Source organism: Capra hircus, chromosome 9, assembly GCF_001704415.2.
Source record: "Capra hircus breed San Clemente chromosome 9, ASM170441v1, whole genome shotgun sequence".
NCBI lineage: Eukaryota > Metazoa > Chordata > Mammalia > Artiodactyla > Bovidae > Capra > Capra hircus.
Window position 1 is genome coordinate 9,230,541 of NC_030816.1, and position 18,693 is coordinate 9,249,233.

Sequence of the window (18,693 nt, forward strand, 5' to 3'; positions counted from 1 at the left end):
AGTGAATGACTGACTGCATTTTGGGAAGCTTCAGGAAACCTTGGCGGGGCCGACATGCATGGGCGGAGCTAAGAGGCTTCGAACCAATCACACTTTGCAGCGGGTTTCTGCTGGCCTATCTGCGAGCTACACGGAGCACGTCAGGAGCGTCACCTGTGCGGGACTGACTGGGGGAGGGGAGAAGCGGCTCTAGCCTAGACACTGAGTTCATTACCATCAACAGCCTATGCAGTCTGGTTTCAAAGAAAGTAAACACATTAAAGTAAACGGTAAAACCCCAGACACACGCTCTGGCTGCATTTATGTGGAACTCTCTGGCTACAGTGGGCGGTCGTGAAGAGGTTCTTCCTCAGGACAACGTGATCACGGGACTCGGACGACCCAGCGGGACTGAGGGGAGCCGAGGACTGGGGAGAGGCTCCCTCTGATTTCAGGTGGAGACAATCTTCTCCGGCACAGCCCAGGGCCCTGCAGTCCTCTCCTCTATCATCTGGTGCAGCGCTCAATGTAGTCTTCCGCTTGATGCCGGAAGTCCGCCGTGATCCGCAGATGATGTCCTACAGCTTGGCTAGTCAGCGGATCATCAAAATTCCACAGATCAGTAAACAAAGAGTTTAATCCCTAAACAACAGCCTTCAGTGTCCTCATGGGGGGCCCACCCGGTGCTATCAATCGAATGTTCTTTCAGTCAACTGAGACATATCCTCGCCCGTCTCTGTGATGTTGGGGTTCCAGGTCCTGGGCAAGCATTTCCACTTTGGGAGGCACCATGTTGCATGCATCAGGAGCTTCAGTTTCAAACTGAAGTTTTCCACCCTGGTAAGTAACCCTCACCTGGGGAGACAGTTGGCTGAAAACAGTGAAGCTTGTTTGGATTAGGAACATGCACTTTACACGTTCAAGGGAAATTAGCTTCAAGTTCTACAACCTCTTTCACTAGCAGCCGGTCCCTCACGAACACCTACCGAGTGCAGTCAGAGGCTGTGGCTGACGCCTGGGACTCTTTGAGACCGTCATCCCGCTTCAGCTTGCCTGCCAGAATCAGCATCACTGCCTCCTTTTTCCTGGGTACCCCAAGACAGGCAAGGCGGGCCCGGCGCCCAGCACCATGCCTGGCCGGTGGGCAGCGGTGAGACGCAGCCCCTCACACCCGCACCAGCTCCGGGTGGCAGGACCGGGAGTCCAGTATAAACCATTAAATAAACCAACTGCATAACACACTGCAAATAATTACTGCTTATGAACTATTAAGAAAATGTTTCAACTAACAAGTAAGATTGAGGTAAATAAATAGAGCTGTTGTCTTCATGAGTCACTGTTGACTCTCGCTTTTAAGAAGGAATATATTAATTTCTGTTTGAACAGTGCAACCTGACAACTGGTTTACATTTATTTCATTTTTTGTCAGACAGTTTAGTTTAAAACTCAGCATGTGAGCCCCTCCAGTTTTCCATAACTCTTTTGCAGTTTTTCCAAATGTGAAAATTGTGGAAAAATAAAGTGTTCTCTAGAACACACCCACATCCTGCTCAAGTTTGAACAGATTAAGAAACAATTGTCAAGAATTCACAATATCTGTTACTTTCCTAGAACGGAACATGTTGGAATGCATTTGTAAAGTATCACTGGGAATAATAATAATATAATAAAGCTTTTTATCTGCAGTGGTAATGTATTGGCTTAGCTCTTTAAAGTTTAAAAAAACACCTTCAGGTATATTATTTCATTCCAGCCTTGAGCCACATTGAGAAGGAGACTTTATTGCTTCTTCATTGCAGAAAAGGAAGCCAAGACCTAGAGAGTGTAAGTGATTTGCTCTAGGTCTGAATATCTAAACCCAGTCTTCAGGCTTCAAATTAAATAGGTTTGGTTTTCTAATTTAACAACCTGTTAGCATCTTTCTTCCTAAGAGATAAATCTTCCTTTCTTCAGACAGATCTAATTTGAAAGAAAAGTGTTATAGAATATGGTAAAACATTGGATCCTAACTCCTAGAGAAGGGTTATCCTAACATGGACCGTATTTCCTATGACTCTTAACCCTGGTATTATTGTCAAAACCCTGGATTTTTCTCTTGCTTCTGTGAGACAAGATCACTTTTTTCCCAGAGACAAGTTGGTTGAGAGAGAGGATCTCTTACTGAGGAAGGCAGATCATACAAAACAGGCAAAACTCTGACAAAGAAGGTACTTTGGGCAGGATCCAGAGAGCACTGGTCTGTGAGCAGCCAGGTTGCGGCCCCTGCTGCTAAGTCGCTTCAGTCGTGTCCGACTCTCTGCGACCCCGTAGATGGCAGCCCGCCAGGCTCCCCCGTCCCTGGGATTCTCCAGGCAAGAACACTGCAGTGGGTTGCCATTGCCTTCTCCAAAGCGTGGAAGTGAAAAGTGAAAGTGAAGTCGCTCAGTCGTGTCCGACTCTTAGCGACCCCATGGGCTGCAGCCTACCAGGCTCCTCCATCCATGGGATTTTCCAGGCAAGAGTACTGGAGTGGGGTGCCAGTGCCTTCTCCAGCAGCCAGGTTGAGTAAGTGTCTAATTCAAGTGTGGGCTTCCCTGGTGGTTCAGATGGTAAGGAATCTGCCTGCAGTGCAGGAGACTGGGTTTCGATCCCTGGGTTGGGAAGATCCCCAGGAGAAGGGAACAGTTACCCACTCTAGTGTTCTTGCCTAGTAAACCCCGTGGACAGAGGAGTCTGGTGGATTACAGTTCGTGGGGTTGCAAAGAGTTGGACATGAGAGAGTAACTAATGATTCAAGCATAGCTTCTTGAGCTGAGGCATGGCTGTCAGCGCACATTTCTGTACGAAAGAGTCATTTCAGAAAAGTGCTATGAATTACAGCCTGTTGTAAGAATTGACTCTTAGGACAGATTTTTAATTAACATCAAAGTTTCTTAATGGGAGATTGTTAATAATTAAAACCATGAGCTTTGAAGTGAAACATCCAAAGCTGAAGCTGAAACACTAAACTTTTCTTAAAATTTTATGTATTGTTTGGCCACGCCAATAGCCTGTGGGAATTTAGTTTTCTGACCAGGAATTAGAATTTGCAATGGAAGTACAGAGTCTTAATGGCCACCAGGGAAGTCTCCCCTGATTTTTTAATTTATTGTATGTGTGGTCAGTCAAAACTCACATAACTGTAAACTCAGATGTGTTCCTCTTAAAATAATAAGGGCCCATTGGTTGGATTAAGACACTTGTGAATATTAAGATGGATAATCAGTTCAGTTCAGTCGCTCAGTAGTGTCTGACTCTGCAACCCCATGCTCTGCAGCACATCAGGCTTCCCTGTCCATCACCAACTCCCAGAGTTTACTCAAACTCATCTCCATTGAGTCGGTGATGCCATCCAACCATCGCATCCTCTGTCATCCCCTTCAATCTTTCCCAGCATCAGGGTCTTTTCAAATGACTCAGCTCTTTGCATCAGATGGCCAAAGTATTGGAGTTTCAGCTTCAACATCAGTCCTTCCAATGAACATTCAGGACTGATTTCTTTTAGGATGGACTGGTTGGATCTCCTTGCAGTCCAAGGGACTCTCAAGAGTCTTCTCCAACACCACAGTTAAAAAGCGTCAATTCTTCAGTGCTAAGCGTTCTTTATAGTTCAACTCTCACATCCATACATGACTAATGGAAAAACCATAGCCTTGACTAAACAGACCTTTGTTGGCAAAGCAATGTCTCTGCTTTTTAACATTGTGTCTAGGTTGGTCATAATTTTTTTTCCAAGGAGTAAGCATCTTTTATTTCATGACTGCAGTCACGATCTGCAGTGATTTTGGAGCCCCCAAAAATAAAGTCTGCTACTGTTTCCACTGTTTCTCCATTTATTTGCCATGAAGTGGTAGGACTGGATCCCATGATCTTTGTTTTCTGAATGTTGAGCTTTAAGGCAACTTTTTCATTCTCCTATTTCACGTTCATCTTAAGAAACGTGTATGCAGGTCAGGAGGCAACAGTTAGAACTGGGCATGGAAAAACAGACTGGTTCCAAATAGGAAAAGGAGTATTTCAAGGCTGTATATTGTCACCCTGCTTATTTAACTTATATGCAGACTCCATCATGAGAAATGCTGGGCTGGAGGAAGCACAAGCTGGAATCACGACTGCCAGGAGAAATATCAATAACGTCAGATATGCAGATGACACCACCCTTATGGCAGAAAGTGAAGAAGAACTAAAGAGCCTCTTGATGAAAGTGAAAGAGGAGAGTGAAAAAGTTGGCTTAAAGCTCAACATTCAGAAAACAAAGATCATGGCATCTGGTCCCATCACTTCATGGGAAATAGATGGGGAAACAGTGTCAGACTTTATTTTGGGGGCTCCAAAATCACTGCAGATGGTGATTGCAGCCATGAAATTAAAAGACGCTTACTCCTTGGAAGGAAAGCCATGACCAACCTAGACAGTGTATTAAAAAGCAGAGACGTTACTTTGTCAACAAAGGTCCATCTATGGTTTTTCCAGTAGTCATGTATGGGTGTGAGAGTTGGACTATAAAGAAAGCTGAGCGCTGAAGAATTGATGCTTTTGAACTGTGGTGTTGGAGAAGACTCTTGAGAGTCCCTTGGACTGCAAGGAGATCCAACCAGTCCATCCTAAAGGAGATCAGTCCTGGGTGTTCATTGGAGGGACTGATGTTGGAGCTGAAACTCCAAAGCTTTGGCCACCTGATGCAAAGAGCTGACTCATCTGAAAAGACCCTGATGCTGGGAAAGATTGAGGGCAGGAGGAGAAGGGGATGACAGAGGATAAGATGGTTGGATAGCATCACCGACACAATGGACATGGGTTTGGGTGGATTCTGGGAGTTGGTGATGGACAGGGAGGCCTGGCAAGCCGCACTTCATGGGGTCGCAAAGAGTCAGACATGACTCAGAGACTGAACTGAACTGATGGGACCGGATGCCATGATCTTTGTTTTTCTGAATGTTGAGCTTTAAGCCAACTTTTTCACTCTCCTCTTTCACTTTCATCAAGAGGCTCTTTAGTTCTTCTTCACTTTCTGCCATTAGGGTGGTGTCATCTGCATATCTGAGGTTATTGATATTTCTCCTGGCAATCTTGATTACAGCTTGTGCTTCAACTAGCCCAGCGTTTCTGATGGATACAGTGTGGATGGATATTACAATATAGTTTATAATAAATGTAAATGATAGGTTCCGTTCAAAGTTGTAACTCTATATCCAATTTTTTTTTCACTTGTCCATCAGTTAACTTTTCGAGCCTGTCTTCACGCAACTTACTTACCCTTGACTGTGCGCATAGATGTTCCAAGGTCTAAACACAGCCTTTTGCAAAAACACAGGAAGCAGTTACCTGCATGATATGAAAATCACTCCAGGTTTACTTACTACTCTTGTTTGCTTTTGTTAGGAAAAGGAGCTTTGGTTTTATCGTCTGCAACAAGGTTAAAAATGAAAATGCTGTCTCTTCTCACCGAGTCTCAGAAGGTAAAACAAATGACTAACAGTAAGGTATAAAACATTGATATAAAATTTTGTGAGGATAGATTTCATGAGATGCTAGAGATCAAAGAGAAACACAGGATCTATAAAAACTTGAAATAATGGATTCATTATATATAGAGAGAAGAATGACTTACCACACTTATGTCTGTGGGTTTTTAAAGTTTATTTGTTTACCTACCTACCCATCTGTGCCAGGTCTTATTTGCAGTGGGATCTTTGATTTTTGCTGCAACATTCAAACTCTTAGTTGTGGCATATGGGATCTAGTTCCCTGACCAGGGATCGAACCTGGGCATTGAAAGCACAGAGTCTTAGCTACTGAAGGACCAGGGAATCCAATGTGTGTTTTAATGTGAAGAAAATCCATCAAAATTATCCCAGTAAAGCTTTAGTTTGGGGTCTGTACACTCTGATGGAAATGTGATGTTGAAAAAATTCTCCACTTATTAAGTCCTAGGTGCCAGGGACTGTTCTTTTTGCAAGGAAAACAATAAAGAATACACAGTTTCTGACCTCAAGGGCTTTTTCTCTAAAGGACAAGAAGAATTATCCAACAAATAATCACTATAAATAAGGGGAAACCCAGAAATAAATGTTATTTTGTGTGTTTTGAAGCATTAGCTTTAACCTTTGATTGATTTTTCATCTTTTCAAATTAGGGCAAATAATAATTCAGTATTTTTTCCTATGTACTTTGATCTCATTAAGTGTTTGAGGCAGTTGTGTTTTTTAAATGATACTTTATCTCAATTCAAGCACTAAATCTGCTGAACCTTTTCCTGAAAATTGGCTTCATTTCCCCTTCATTTTCTGCTAAGGGTTTATATTACTGCAAGAGGAATAATTTCCTTTACAGAGGAGCCATAATATACACAGATACAAATCAACCCTCTTTTTTTTTTAACCCTTTATCCACCCAGCTGCAGTAATTTCTTCTACAAAAACAGAATAATCAGAAACTACTATAGAAATGTTAGGGTTTTGTTACTAAAGAATAACTAGAAACACAAGCAATGTGTACTATAGGTACACATTTTCTATGAAGTTGATGTTGAAACCTATATTCCAGTGAGGGGGGTGCTCTAGGTTTTTAAAAAGATAAAATAAATGAAAGAAATCAATAACAACCACAACACATAACTAGATGTTGTTAGAGAATGTTGTGAACCGTGATCTCTGGTCCACCTTTGTGGATCACTTTATTCTTGCTGTGTTGGTGAGTCATTCATCTTTCTATGAAATCGTATTTGTTATACTGGCTCAATATTTACTGATCGCTTATGACACAGAGCACCATCCCTGAGAGTGAGAGAATCTAATCATCTCTCTGTCTTTGTAAACTTACAGCACAAACTCCAGGAGGCTGGGAGGTGAGGGCAGATAATCCAGTATTAGTGTGGGAGTAACCTTGACCTTGACCACCTTACCAGCTGAGATGAACTCTGAAGTGAGTTATGTAGGAGAGGAAAAAGTGGCCAACGCATTAGAAAAGATGCTTACCTCAGCAGAAAAGATTAAGGGTAGACATCATAGGGTTAATCAAAGAGATTTCGTGTTAATGGGGAGAGAGCGGTGGTCAGCTTTAAAAGGGAGCCCAGACTCCCCCTTCCTGCTATGACATGACTTTACCCAGTAGGTTACAGGGTTAGATCTTAACAGAGCCCCCTGCAGAGGGTAGAGAACTCACCACTACCAAGGAAGCAGATGAGGCCCATAGAGGGTCTGTTCTCATTTTGACCCTTCCACTCCTGAGACTGACAGTCACTTCTCTTTTTCACATTTTAAAATTAGTTTGATTTTTCTTATTGAAGCATAGTTGATTTACAATGTTGTGTTAGTTTGTACTGTACAGCAAAGTGACTTATATATACAAATATATATTTATATATGCTTCTATATATATATATGTATATTTATATATATATATGTATATATGTACAAAAAAAGGTCTTATTGACCCATAACCACAATGGTGTGAACACTCATTTAGAGCCAGACATCCTAAAGTGTGAAGTCAAATGGGCCTTAGGAAGCATCACTGCAAACAAAGCTAGTCAAAGTGATAGAATCCCAGTTGAGCTATTTCAAATCCTAAAAGGTGATGCTGTGAAATTGCTGCACTCAGTATGCGAGCAAATTTGGAAAACTCAGCAGCGGCCACAGGACTGGAAAAGGTCAGTTTTCGTTCTGATCCCAAAGAAGGACAATGCCAAAGAATGTTCAAATTACCACACAACTGCGCTCATTTCACATGCTCACAGGGCTCAAAATCCTTCAAGCTAGGCTTCAACAGTATGTGAACCAAGAACTTCCAGATATACAAGCTGGATTTAGAAAAGGCAGAGAAACAAGAGAACAACTTGCCAACATCTGTTGGGCCGTAGTAAAGGCAAGGGAATTCCAGGAAATCATCTGCTTCATTGCCTACACTAAAGCCTTTGACTGTGTGGATCACAACAAACTGTGGAAAATTCTTAGAGATGGAAATACAAGACCACCTTACCTACCTCCTGAGAAACCTGTATGCAAGTCAAGAAGCAACAGTTAGAAACAGACATGGAAAAATAGACTGGTTCGAAATTGAGAAAGGAGTGTCAAGGCTATATATTGTCACCCTGCTTATTTAACTTATATGCAGAATACAATCATGTGAAATGCCAGGCTGGATGAAGCACAAGCTGGAATCAAGATTGCCAAGAGAAATATCAATAACCTCAGATATGCAGATGATACCACCCTTATGGCAGAAAGTAAAGAGGAACTAAAAAGCCTCTTGATGAAAGTGAAAGAAGAGAGTGAAAAAGCCAGCCTAGAACTCAACATTTGAAAAACTAAGATCATGGCATCCGATCCCATTACTTCATGGCAAATTGATGGTTTGAAAATGGAAACAGTGCTGCGATGAACAGTGGGGTACACGTGTCTCTTTCAATTCTGGTTTCCTCAGTGTGTATGCCCAGTAGTGGGATTGCTGGGTCATAAGGCAGTTCTATTTGTAGTTTTTTAAGGAATCTCCACACTGTTCTCCATAGTGGCTGTACTAGTTTGCATTCCCACCAACAGTGTAAGAAGGTTCCCTTTTCTCCACACCCTCTCCAGCATTTATTGCTTGTAGACTTTTGGGTCGCAGCCATTCTGACTGGTGTGACGTGGTACCTCATTGTGGTCTTGATTTGCATTTCTCTAATAATGAGTGATGTTGAGCATCTTTTCATGTGTTTGTTAGCCATCTGTATGTCTTCTTTGGAGAAATGTCTATTTAGCTCTTTGACCCATTTTTCGATTGGGTCGTTTATTTTTCTGGAATTGATCTGCAGGAGTTGCTTGTATATTGAGATTAGTTTTTTGCCAGTTGCTTCATTTGCTATTATTTTCTCCCATTCTGAAGGCTCTCTTTTCACCTTGCTTATAGTTTCCTTTGTTGTGCAGAAGCTTTTAATTTTAATTAGATCCCATTTGTTTATTTCTGCTTTTATTTCCAGTATTCTGGGAGGTGGGTCATAGAGGATCCTGCTGTGATGTATGTCGGAGAGTGTTTTGCCTATGTTCTCCTCTAGGAGTTTTATAGTTTCTGGTCTTACATTTAGACCTTTAATCCATTTTGAGTTTATTTTTGTGAATGGTGTTAGAAAGTGTTCTAGTTTCATTCTTTTACAAGTGGTTGACCAGTTTTCCCAGCACCACTTGTTAAAGAGATTGCCTTTAATCCATTGTATATTCTTGCCTCCTTTGTTGAAGATAAGATGTCCATCAGCAGATGAATGGATAAAAAAGCTGTGGTACATATACACAATGAAGTATTACTCAGCCATTAAAAAGAATACATTTGAATCAGTTCTGATGAGGTGGATGAAACTGGAGCTGATTATACAGAGTGAAGTAAGCCAGAAAGAAAAACACCAATACAGTATACTAACACATATATATGGAATTTAGAAAGATGGTAAAGATAACCCTATATGCGAGACAGCAAAAGAGACACAGATGTAAAGAACAGACTTTTGGACTCTGTGGGAGAGGGAGAGAGTGGGATGATTTGGGAGAATGGCGTTGAAACGTGTATGCTATCATGTAAGAAACAAATCGCTAGTCTAGGTTCAATACAGGATACAGGATGCTTGGGGCTGGTGCACTGGGATGACCCAGAGAGATGATATGGAGAGGGTGGTGGGAGGGGGGTTCGGGGTTGGGAACTCATGTACACCTGTGGTGGATTCATGTCAATGTATGGCAAAATCAATACAGTATTATAAAGTAAAAAAATAAAATTAATAATAATAATAAAAATAAATAAATAAAAATGGAAACGGTGACAGACTTTATTTTCTTGGGCTCCAAAATCGCTGGATGGTGACTGCAGCCATGAAATTGAAAGATGCTTGCTCCTTGAAGAAAAGCTATCACAAAACTAGACAATCTGTTAAAAAGCAGAGACATTACTTTGCTGACAAAAGTTTATATAGTCAAAGCTACGGTTTTTCCAGTAGTCATATATGGATGTGAAAGTTGGACTTTGTAAAGAAGGCTGAGTGCTGGAGAATTGATGCTTTTGAACTGTGCTGCTGGAGGAGACTCCTGAGAGTCCCTTGGACTGCAAGAAGATCAAACCAGTCAATCCTAAAGGAGATCAATCCTGAATATTCATTGGAAGGACTGAGGCTGAAGCTCCAGTACTTTGGCCAGCTGATGCCAAGAGCCGACTCGTTGGAAAAGACCCTGATGCTGGGAAAGATTGAAGGCAGGAGTGAATGAGGTGACAGAGGATGACATGGAGAGATGACATCATTGACTCAATGAACACGAGTTTGAGCAAATTCCAAGAGATGGTGAAGGACAGGGAAGCCTTCCCAGGTTAGGAAGCCAGGGAGCTTCAGGACAGAGCTAGAAAAAGGCATCAGAACTGTTCTGGGCTGACTCTTGAGGAAGGTCATGGGCCAGTCTGGAGAAGGACTGGTTCCCTAGTTGCTGAGAGGGCTGACAGAAGAGGATCTTGAGTCATCATCATTATCCCTCTTCAAGGATTGCCTTAGCTGAGAAAGCTGTCCTGCTCAAAGTTGTACTACCTTCTGAGGTCTGCTCACATTGACAGCAACATATCCCAGCTCAAAACAACACTCAGAGTCATCCCTGCAGAAGAGAGTATTAATCGAGTTCAGTTTCTGCCTCTGCCCAGTCCTGCTTCCTTCCTATTCCTTTGGTAGCACAATAACAACCCTTAAATGAAGGTCCTGCTCATTTTTATGAAGTACACACCTGTCTTGGCTTATAAGCTATACAGAAACAGGCAACAGACTAGATTTGGCCCGTGGCTGTCATTTGACAATCTTTGTTCTATAGCCACTTTCATAAATTAAGTCAGTTTGGGTGCGAGCTTATATTACGTGATGCTCATTTCCCAAAGTTAAAATAATTAAGCTAAAATGGTTACATTTAAGTCATGGATGGATAAATCAATAATGCCTCCAACTCGAAAATAATAAGCAAAACCATTTCCAAGAAAAAAAAAACACTCCTGTTCTCTCCATGCTGTATTTTTCCATGAAATAAAAGGAAGACTTTGTCAGTTTGAGCACCAAACATTCTTGAAGTGACGTCTACATCACTTGACAAAGGAAAACATTGTTGATGCTTAAATGTGAAAATTTGATGCTGTGATAAAAGAGTGGTTTTCTACAATTTTCTCACTTTGAGCTTCATGGAATCTAGCAACCATAAAGATGGAAAGAATGCAAAATGTCACATTCACTTGGGACTGACATTGGAAAGAAGCTGTCTGGCAACGATTCACTGAACCCATTCATCAGGAGACCTAGAATCTGCTCAGGGGCAATTGTGACCTCAGGCCGGCCATGCCAGCCACCACCCTGTTCTTCAGCCACTCTAGCAGCTAAAGTGGACATTACGCCCTGGAGGGCTTCCATGTTCCATCTCTGGGCTGCAGGAGAAACCAGCATCAGGGATTGTGCCCTTAAAGGGTAGGTACTCAAGAATGTCCATGGAATGAATTTGAGTGAGTGAACACATGAGGAGCTCAGAACAGATCCTCCAGTGGACTCTGCTCCTCTTTCATTTTGTCGTTTCAACTCCTGCGCAGGCTTCAGCATCAAACTGTCAACAGGACATATTTTCCTAACGGCTTATTTGATGTTAGTACCTAGTCAGAGGTGACCTTGTATGAAAATAGACTCTTCAGTTTTCACACTTTAATTAACTTCATATTAAAAACTGATTTTTTTTCCATAGAATATAGGACTCAGACTCCTGCATTCTAAATGAGAATTAAAATTTCCCAGAGGAGAGTGTCTCAAATAGGCCCCTGGTGTGATTCATGATTTCCTTTTGTTGCCTTCTCTCCCATAGGTGTAATCTTTTTAAAGGCATTCTCTCTTAATCCCATAATGATATCTGAAAGAAAATCAGTGAGGATAGAGGAGGTCTGACTTTTCCAACCCTAAACTCTCTCAGTTAGAGTTAGAAATAACTTCGGGAAACCATCGCCTCAAAGACTATGGTTAAACTAAAAATAACATGATACAATTTGAAGGGGGTGGATGACTGTGGTTCAGACAAGAGCTTTGCCTTTATTGCAGGTTCTCAGGCAGAGGTCACTATGAAGTCAAGCATTGTGGTTTCTGACAAGTCTTCTCCAACTCTGCAGAGATCCTGGGCATGATCCCTCTTCAAGCCTCCTTTGACTTCCTGTCCTTCTAAAACATCCTCAGAAAAAAATGAAAAAATAAAACATCCTTAGATTTTCTGGGGTGCCTGATCTGGCCCCTTCTACATTCAAGGCTAAAAGATGGAGCATCAGGGTGGAAGGGGGAACCAGAAAGGATGAGGAGTAATAATGGTACCTAAACTACTTTCTCTGTGTCCCAGGTGGCTCAGCGGTAAAGAATCCGCCTGCCAATGCAGGAGACATGGGTTCAATCTCTAGGTCAGAAAGATCCCCTGGAGAAAGGACTAGCAACCCGCTCCAGTATTCTTGCTTGGGAAATCTCATGAACAGAGGAGCCTGGTGGGCTACTGTCCATGGGGTTTCATAAGAGTCGGACACGACTTAGTGACTAAACAACAACAAAAAGCTACCTTCTCACCAGGGCTCATGACCTCCCACAGCTGGCGCAGATGGAAGAGGGGGTGGAATTCATCCTCTTCCGCACTAAGCTGTAAGCGGAGCGTTCTAGAGTCTGTGAGCCATGTCACCTCAGCCCAGGCTGGATGTGAGCACTACAGCTGAGCAGTGTTCCATCCTGCTCGGTAATTTAGTTATTTCCTTATTACTTAACACAAACTCATTTTTTAAAAAAGAGAAAAATCTGTAAAATTAACACAAAAGCTTCATGGTCATAATGGTCCTTAATACTGCCCTAACACGCTTCACTTGGAGAATCTCAAACAAGTATTGAGCCACCAATTTTTATGGGAAAGGGGATATGATTTGAAGTTGTGATATGGCCTGGTCATTCAATGTGTAAAGTCAAAATACAGAAGTAATGGTGCAACACAGGAGAAGATTGAGTTACAGAGTAATCCAGAAGGCTGAGGAACACAAGTCAGAGGCGTCTGCTGTCTTCTTTCTATGTCCTCGAGGGAGCTCGGTTGCTCTTGTGAGACCCTGCTATGCACTGCTGTGTTCATGCTTTCTCGTAGCTCAGGGTGTCCAGGTGATGATATACTTGTTTTCTGTGGAATGTAAGGGGTGGCTAATATTTCCTGAGAAACCTTGTTTAAATTCAACAGCCTGAACCTTTTTCCCTGTACCTTCTCCCCTTCTTTCTTAAAGGCAACACGTTCGGAGGCATGTGTGTGTTTGTGTGCACACATGCACACGCGCTCAGTCATGTCTAACTCTTTGTGACCCCGTGGACTATAGGCTGCCAGGCTTCTCTGTCCGTGGGATGTTCCAGGCAAAACTACTGGAGTGGGTTGCCGTTTCCTCCTCTAATTTTTGGAGGTCGAGGAGCCGAGTTAGCATCTTGAGGAAGAAAGGCCCAGCTAAGGGCGGCAAGGCAGAAAGACAGAATCCCTGGACCATCCTCTGACCTCTGTGTTTCAGCGACTGTTGTTTTGATAATTTAAGCCAAACAGCATCCCTCACTGACACACTTATCAGGTGAGGGGCCCTGAGGACCCCTTAACTGAGCAAAGTCACACAGCCAAGCCATGGTTCAAGTTTGTATCTGCTTCACAGGAGACCACTCTCACTCCATTTGTCTTAGCTTCTGCTTCCTCAGTGGAGTCCTGGAACATGGGGTGTTTTCCTGTGGCTGAAGTTCCAAAATGTGATTCCCTTCACCGTGTTAAGTGACAGACTTATTCAGGTGTATAGCAAAGTGATTCAGTGAATATATATATATAATATGTAAATTATATATATTTATATATATAATTAAACACATACACATACTGTTATATAGTAGGTCCTTGTTATCTATTTTATATATAGTAGTCTGTATCTGTTAATCCCAAACTCCTAATCTATCCCTCCTGCCCTTTTCCCTTTGTTACTCATATGTTCTATCTGTGATTCTATTTCTGTTTTATAAATAAATTCATTTGTATAATTATTTTAAGATTCCACATATAAATGATACCATATGGTATTTGTCTTTATCTGACTTCACTGAGTATGATAATCTCTATGATAATCTCTGCTGCTGCTGCTGCTAAATCGCTTCAGTTGTGTCCGACTCTGCGACCCCATAGACAACAGCCCACCAGGCTCCCCTGTCCCTGGGATTCTCCAGGCAAGAAGACTGGAGTGGGTTGCCATTTCCTTCTCCAAGGCATGAAAGTGAAAAGTGAAAGTGAAGTCGCTCAGTCGTGTCCGACTCTTAGCGACCCCATGGACTGCAGCCCACCAGGTTCCTCCATCCATGGGATTTTCCAGGCAAGAGTACTGGAGTGAGGTGCCATTGCCTTCTCCAGATAATCTACAATCCATCCGTGTTACTGCAAATAGCATTCTTTCATTCCTTTTAATGGATGAGTAATACTCCATTGGGTTTTATGGATGAGTAATATATATGTATATATTCTACATACATATATATATACACACACACACATACACCGCATCTTGTTTAATCATTTATCTGTCAGTGGACACTTAAGTTGCTTCCATGTTTCACTATTGCAAATAATGCTGCCATGAATATTGGGGTGCATGTATCTTTTCAGATTAGATTGTTTTTTTTCTGGATATATGTCCAGGAATGGAATTTCTAGATCATATGGTAGCTCTGTTTTTAGTTTTTTAAGAAATCTCCGTATGGTTCTCCAAAGTGGCTGCTGTACCAATTGACATTCCCACCAACAAAGAGGCTTCTCTTTACTCCATTTGTCCCATTTGTTTATTTTTGCTTTTATTTCTTTTGCCTTGGGAGACTGACCAAAGAAAACATTGGTACAATTTATGTCAGAGAACGTTTTGCCTGTGTTCGCATCCAAGAGTTGTATGGGGTCATGTCTTCTGTTTAAGTCTCTAAGGCATTTTGAGTTTGCTTTTGTGTAGGGCATGTTCTAACCATACACATACACAAACTCACTGATTAACATGCAATTTACTGTTTTTTAAAGATTTTTTTTTCTTTTAAAATGAGGTTATGTTTTATTTAGGAAGATTTTTCTTATCAAGGGGAAAATCTATTTTCAGTATGATATCAAAAGCTCAGTCCCATTCAGCAAATAGAATTAAATATCAAAAAAGGCAGTATCAACAATTACTAGCCCTAGTGGACTTACATTTCCCTATTTTCTCTCGTAATTAGTTGCAAAGGAGTAATATTTCATACAAGTCTCTTTACGTTACCCTAATAGTCTGTATTTATAGATTTTATTGTATTTGTGTTGAGAATACTTTGTTATGTTCCTGAACAGTATTGAAGATGAGTTGAGTACCCATTTGACACTAAATTTTGTTATATTTTATCCAGTAATAGAAAGTACACATGGTTTGTTTATTTGTTTTACAGTTTTGTTTCATTTGAACTCTATTGCTTTTTTTTTTATGTTTCTCTAATACAATGTATGATAGAAACATGGATTTGAAGTGAGATTTTTAGAAAAGTATAACATCTTCCTTTAGAATAATATAAAGTACTTCTCAAGTGATCATACATCACCTCAACACTGTTAGGTTGTTAGAAGTAGTGACCATTTAAATTCAGCCATTAACATATTTTTTGAAAGATATTAATGATAGATTCCTTTATCAGCTATGCTGCTGCGCTAAAAATCTTATAGCATCTATCTGATGTTGCTGTTGTTTAGTCACTAAGTCATGTCCGACTCTTTGTGACCCCGTGGACTGTAGGCTTCCAGGTTCCTCTGTCCATGGGATTTCTCAGGCAAGAATACTGGAGTGGGTTGCCATTTCTTTCTCTAGGGGATCTTCCTGACCTAGGAATTGAACCTGTGTCTCCAGTATTTGCATATGGGTTCTTTATCACTGAGCCACCAGGGAGGCCCATCTACTGTTATTATACTCTTAAAAACAGATACAGCATCTAACCACAGTGGCCTGTGAATACCGAGTGTAGGTACCTGGGATTTGACACAACTTCTTTGAAAAAGTTGCGTTTAACCCCAGCTCAGTCCCTTTCATCAGTCATCCACGTCCTCTAATAATGGTATCTGGTAACATGCAGACAATTTATCGTCATCCCAGAATATGCCTTAGCACATGAGTGTTTCTTCACATGATTTACTAATCAAAAAGAGCTGAAATATTCAGTTTGACTGAATTACTTTACAAGTAATATATAGAGACTCCGACTAACTCACTCACTCCTCAGGACTTTTCCTCTTCTACCGTTTGCACATATTCAGGGGGCCCATGCTTCTGAAGTAAGATGCTGAAGTGTTTTTAATTGGATTAGCTTCTTCATTTCTATGCATTTTACTCTAAGATTCTTTATTGTGACAATGTTGAGTGTGCCTGTCTTGTATCATAAAGCTTGTTATATAAACGTAGCTATATTTCCTTTTTAAAAATTATTTATGCACTTGTTCAATTACTAAGTCATGTCAGCCCTTTGTGACTGCCTGGACTACAGCATGCCAGGCTTCCCCGTCCTTCACTATTTCCTGGATTTTGCTCAAATTCATGTCCATTGAGTTGATGATGCCATCTAACCATCTCATCCTCTGTCACCCCCTTCTCCTTTTGCCTTCAATCTTTCCCAGCATCAAGGTCTTTTCTAAGGAGTCAGTTCTTCACATCAGGTGGCCAAAGCACTGGAGCTTCAGCTTCAGCATCAGTCCTTCCAGTGAATAGTCAGAGTTCATTTCCTTTAGGATTGATTGGTTTGATCTCTTTGCAGTTCAAGGGACTCTCAAGTGTCTTCTCCAGCACCCACAATTTGAATATTTCTAAAATCATTCTTGTGGTGACATGCAGAAGTAATAAAGCCACAAAACCAAACCAGAAAATATTCACAAGTACTTGATCACGTAGACTCAGGCCTATGACACTGTCTAGGAAGGCAAGCTCTGGGGGAGAAAAAAAAATAACTATTTGCTGTTTTTTTGAAGACCAGCCAACCACAGGTCTTTGGTTCTGAGTTCTCCCTGTGGTTTAGTTCTGGATTTGCTCTATTACCAAGATTGATCATTTCTGAAGTGGTGACTTTTAAGTCTCTTTAGATGTTAGGAATTTCTTTAAGGAGAAAAGGCCTGAGCATTCTGTTACAGTAGTCCTAAGGAAAATAATAAGGAATTGAATTATAGTCATGGAACAAAACAGCTGAGAAAGAGAATAGAGGATATTAGTGGATTTGGTATTGGAAAGAATCTTAGTGAGAAAATGCTGAAGAATTCCTAGGTTCCTGACATGTATACCAAATGAGATACATTATTAATAATAATTCAACAGGATAAAGACGTAATGGACACATGTATTGGTATATTATCTATAAGGAGACATTTACAAATAACCAAAATGTTGAATAATAGGGAAATGAGTTAGTAAACTGTGGTTGAGAATGAAAAGTATTATTTCATAATCTGACTACATGTAAGAACTTAGGGAAACCAACAAAATTCTGTCATGGAACCAAGGTCAGCTTTCTTCCTGAGGTCACCGGATTGTTTCACCTGCTTGTTATTAATATTGTTGAAACCAGGGTTGCCAGACCTGACGGTTTCTAGGCATCTGTGAAGGATGCCCAGGTGAGGCCTGATCTACCCAAGGTTAGAGAGCTCAGGTGAACAGTCACTGAAAAGCAGTCCATTCAAGCCAAACCTTCACTCCAGGAAAGCTGGGCATGGAGAGGGAGGCCGTGCCCAAGGAAGTCCGATCAGCTGAGCCCAGAAGGGATAGGAGGCAGATGTAAAGAGACTCCCTGAGGACTCAGAACTGGTAGGAACTGGTTTCTCAGTGGAGAAAATGGGATAGGGAATTCACCAAGCACCCACATGCTGTTTTCATACTTCCCCTGTACAACCCATTTCTTGTGGGCACAACCCCACCAGCAGAGCTGTGGGAATGGCATGTTGCGGAAGGCAGCATAGCTTTATCTCAACCCTGTGCCAGCCCCGAGATTCCACTTTTCATGGCACTGAAAGAAAGAGATTAGCAAGGACCCAGAAAACTGGAGTTACTGAGCGACTGAACTGAACTGAACTATGTAACCACATTCTTTTTATACTGTATTCCACCCAATAAGCATGTACAAAGAGTACATTTAGCAACAAAATAAGGACTTCTAGGACGGTGACCTGTGTGCCAAGAGCACTGTGGTATAATCTTGGTGTGGCTATTGTACCTTTGGGTTTTAAAGCTCTTAAATCCACATTTGCCTGCTGCAGGAAGCAGGATGTGGTGAGCGGTGCTGGCCTTCTCTTCAGTGGGAGAGGGCCTGGGGAGCTCAGAAAGAGTCCTGGATTCACAGGCAGGAGACCTGTCAATTGACTAGCTGAGTGACCTCAGGAAAGGCATTCAATCTGAGCCTGAGCTTCCTGCTCTGTCATATTAGATGGATGGTGCCTTTCTCATCTTTCAGAATTGTTGTGACCACCATGAGATACTTCAGTTCAGTCGCTCAGTCATGTCTGACTCTTTGCAGCCCCATGGACTGCAGCACACCAGGCCTCCATGTCCATCACCAACTCCCAGAGTTTACTCAAACTCATGTCCATTGAGTTGGTAATGCAATCCAGCCATCTCATCCTCTGTTGTCCTCTTTCCCTCTTGTCTTCATCTTTCCCAACATCA

At 41.6% G+C, this 18,693-nt stretch overlaps 1 pseudogene; it reads right to left on the reverse strand.

Moving 5' to 3' along the window:
• Window positions 487–1,048, reverse strand: LOC102174660 (annotated as a pseudogene).